Source organism: Nelumbo lutea, chromosome 5 (genome assembly GCF_056320005.1).
Source record: "Nelumbo lutea isolate HS-2025 chromosome 5, American lotus-T2T, whole genome shotgun sequence".
Lineage (NCBI taxonomy): Eukaryota > Viridiplantae > Streptophyta > Magnoliopsida > Proteales > Nelumbonaceae > Nelumbo > Nelumbo lutea.
Window position 1 is genome coordinate 50,582,728 of NC_142688.1, and position 4,020 is coordinate 50,586,747.

Below are 4,020 nucleotides of genomic sequence, written 5' to 3' on the forward strand. Positions count from 1 at the left end.
CAAGCTCTAAGATAACATGCAAAAGAATGGCAAAGTGTTTTTAGTGGAGAAGGAAAGGGAAGCAAGGTATAATTGATAGCGTAGAGCGTCAGGTAAAAGAAGGTCAATAGTAGAGGGCCCTGATTCAGGCCAGATCCCTGGGAGTCAAAGAGCGAGGAGTGGACCCAAAGCGGCTACCGACGTCGAATCAACGCCACCCTTTGACATCTCGGGAAGATGAAATGACACCTCCACTCTTCACACGTGTGTAGCCTCGGGGAAACAAAACGATGCACCTACCAACTTGTCTTAGAAATGGCATGAGCGTTGAACCGGCTGGTTCACCTAGCAGACCGGTTTCACCCCGGGTTGCTCAACTTGGAAAAGCAAAATCAAGTGAAGTCAAAGTTCCTCAACTGAGGACCTTAGATCTCTTCCACACCAAATCGCGAACGAACACTTCACTCATTGACTTCGGAATTGGGAGAGTGGTGTTTGGGTTATGGTTGAACTGGCCACGAACACTACGTGGCAGCCTCCGTGGCCATCTTATCTTTAAATCCACGCTGACACTACACGGAATAGATAAGCGCAACCAAGAAGGAGAGTCCCGTATGGCCAAAGAAGACAACTCCACCGGGGAAGAGGACTCATCTCGAAGACCTCGATGGATAACCTCATTCCGACAACCCCAGAAGCTTCATTCGAATTGGACACAGATCTTCGGCTATAAATAGATAACCTCCACTCAAGGTAAGGGACTTTTGGATCCTCAGACTTTTATCTTGCTTCTTCTGCTCAGAACCAACGTTATTCTCATCCGCTCGACCCGACCATTCACCCTTTGTTTTATTGACTTGAGCCTAAATCTTGGTGTACAACTCCTCGGGCCTCTGAACTTTTTCTTGATTCTAAATCTTGGTGTACAACTTCATCCTTCTACCTCGATTTCACTAGTTGGTAGAATTATCTAACTGCGGTATTGATTCGAAACACATTGGATCTGACAACATCAAAGAGAAATCAAGAATAGTAAAGAAATAAATAAACTAGAAATGCACAAGATTTATGGGGTTTTTGGCGTATTGGGTCATTTATGTCTATAGAGAATCCCTGCAAAAACCTGTTCTATTTTTCAGTCATGTCTTACAATCCTAACGAAAACATTAGCATTCATACCATAGAACAGAACGCAACATCATCATAATCACAATTTTTATTTCTCAAAGCGAGTATTACAAGATGCAGTAACATTCAGAATAGAAGACATGCATGGTCCTTCCATTGGTCCAGGAACTTCTTTCATACGCTGGATTACATAGATAGAGAAGAGAGAGGTAGGGCGGGGGGGTTGAAGATGTAATGCTTAGATCTGATCTGAGAAGGCAAGGAAGGTGGAGATGGATGATATTTTAAAGCCATTGAAGTTGGATCCAGAGCTGGTTGTGTAAGCACCCATATTAGGAAAAACAAGCCAATCGTTCAGTTGTAGCTCTGGTAGAAGATGGCATTTAAAGATTGTGTCACCTGAGTCACACGTTGGCCCAAACACGGTCGATGGGTATGTGTCCTCTCGACATGCTGCTAATTTGCCAGTGCCCCAATTCGAAGTGACCACAATTGGTGCACTCAGAATTGCATTACCAGTGCGCAAGCAATTCATAGACCCATATATTCCATCATTGATCCAGTATTCCTTCAGATTACCTCTCACACGCTTCCCTATGATGCGGGTTGCTAGGGTGATCGGCTTCTCAGCAAAGAATCGCCCTGGTTCAGCAATCACAGTCAAGCTTGGTTCATTGGAGAAGTAAGTCTTAAGGGCTTCTTCTATAATAACAGCAATTTCTTCAAATTTTGGCCCAACTGTAAAGCCACCACCAAGATCGAGAATGCTCATTCTAGGCATGTCAAGCTTCACGGCAGTATCAAACACCTCCTTAGCAGCTGCTACTGCATCATTGTAGATTCGTGGATTAGCAACCTTGCTGCCTACATGGAATGAGACTCCGACAACATCTAGCCGAGCTTTATGTGCAGCTTGAAGAAGAGGCGTCACCTCTTCGGGCAATGCCCCATACTTAGCTCCCAAAGTACGCAGCGCACCACTGTCCTCTGGGACCTTAAGTCGAATCAACAACGAGCATTTTGGGTGACACCTTTGTATCTTTTCTATTTCATCCAGGGAGTCAAAGGTGGTAAGATTAACTCCGACTTGAGCAGCATACTTGATATGGGACTCCGCCTTGCACGGGTTAGCATAGACAATGCGCTCCGCCGAGACCCCAAGCTCTAGGATAGCCTCAATCTCCTCCTGGCTTGCGCAGTCAAAGTTTGCTCCCAGTGCTGCGAGGGCACCAAGCAATGCTGGATGGGGATTACATTTAACAGCATAGAAAGGATGGGCAATGGGGAGGCATTGTCTCCACTTGTCCATGAGACTGACCACCAACCCAAGGTCCAGGACGTAGAACGGATCCTTCATATCTTGGTTGTTTGATAATATAGATTGGATCAAATCCATTAGAGCATCGGTTGCAATGTTGCTCACATGCTTACCTTTGATCCCAGGAGCAATTAGCATCGATTGTAGCATCCTACGATTCGATGCAGTAGCAAGGATCTGCAAGTGGCCCATGAAATTAAAACACAGAGACTAAGAGTGAAAACGGAATATGTGAGAGAAGAATAAGAAAAAAAACGCCTTAAGAAATTAAGAACTTGTTTTGTATCTCTTTTACTTGAGACTCCACAGATATATAGGTAGTGAATGCTAACAACACGTTTTATTAATGACGCAGAAGCCTTTTTATTTGAAAAAAATAAAATAAAAACCCACATGATGTACGAGTGTGCAAATAAAAACCCACAAGAAAAAACTTTTGAATTTGTTTTGTATCCCTTTTGCTTCAGATTTCATATATTCAGGGAATGCTTCAAGATTCCATATGTTCAACACGTACGCGAAATTAAAAGAATATATATCTATATTACTTATAAATTACAGTGTGAATAGGGTGTCTTGGCTTATGGAATTTTCATTAAGCAGCTTTAACCCTATATCTCAAGGTGCATACATGTAATTATAACTTGATAAAAAGCTTCACATTAAATCACACAAAGGTGTTACCTAACAACAGATTGGCTCACCTACTCCCCAATCCTGATAAAATGACACAAGGCGTTACCTAACAACAGATTGATTAAATGACACAAAGGCGTTACCTAATAAAATCTCAAAGTATCTACATGGTCACATTGGCTAACCTATTCCCCAGTCCTGACGATGACAGCCAATCATTCCGAAGCATTATCTAACAACAGATAGCCGCTGCAGAGATTTGGGATCAGCCCCTCCAAACCTGCCAGAATGTTAGTACATAAAGATTGCAAACCACCAGGGGCCAAGGTATCGCATATTCACCACTCTCTAGCTTCCTCATCTTCTTGCAAACTTATTCTCTTTCAGCTCACAACCGAGTACTATTTAAGCATCGGAGTGTTCCTGCCAGGTCAGCAACCCCGGGTCCCTTCATCTCTTCATGCAGGTATCTCTATCCCGATGCCAGCTAGGAGCACAGTCACTTCCAGCTAGGAGTGACAGGATTGCGCATCATCAATTGGCGCCGTTTGTGGGAAACGTTTTGAAAAGCTTTCTATACCAAACTTTCACCAGCATCAATGGCATCTTCTAGCAATGCCAGGCAGAACACTCCCGAGGGGCACCTTCAGGCTCCCACTGTGCATATCAGTCAGTATAGTGTACCTCTTAGCACCTTCGGGATCCCCACGCTCGACCTACCCCAGGTTGCCGAGGCGGTGAACACCCCATTCCCTCCTATGGCGAACACCACCTTCACTGAACCCTCCACGGTCCCTCCTGCTGTGGGGAAAAACCAGTTGGGTGACCTAGTGCAGTGCGTGCGGACCATTCAAGCCCAGATGCAGCAAGTCCAACAGCTCCAGCACTACCAACAACAAGTCCTGTGTCACTTCTACTAGCAGCAATTCCCGACGCTGTAGCAAAGCCGACAGCTGGCC

General features: G+C 44.7%; 1 pseudogene across 4 annotated transcripts; it reads right to left on the minus strand.

The window, feature by feature from the left end:
• Positions 1 to 1,177: 1,177 nt before the first annotated feature.
• LOC148852324 (ornithine decarboxylase pseudogene) lies at positions 1,178 to 3,395 on the minus strand (annotated as a pseudogene). 4 transcript variants are annotated; one of them, XR_016098705.1, is made up of 2 exons: positions 3,247 to 3,395; positions 1,178 to 2,602 (listed from the first exon to the last, which is right to left on the minus strand). The product of XR_016098705.1 is annotated as an ornithine decarboxylase pseudogene, transcript variant X2 (transcript). The 4 variants fall into 4 exon arrangements; XR_016098706.1 differs by having other exon boundaries at positions 3,205 to 3,393; XR_016098707.1 differs by lacking the exon at positions 3,247 to 3,395 and adding an exon at positions 3,110 to 3,167.
• Positions 3,396 to 4,020: the final 625 nt, after the last annotated feature.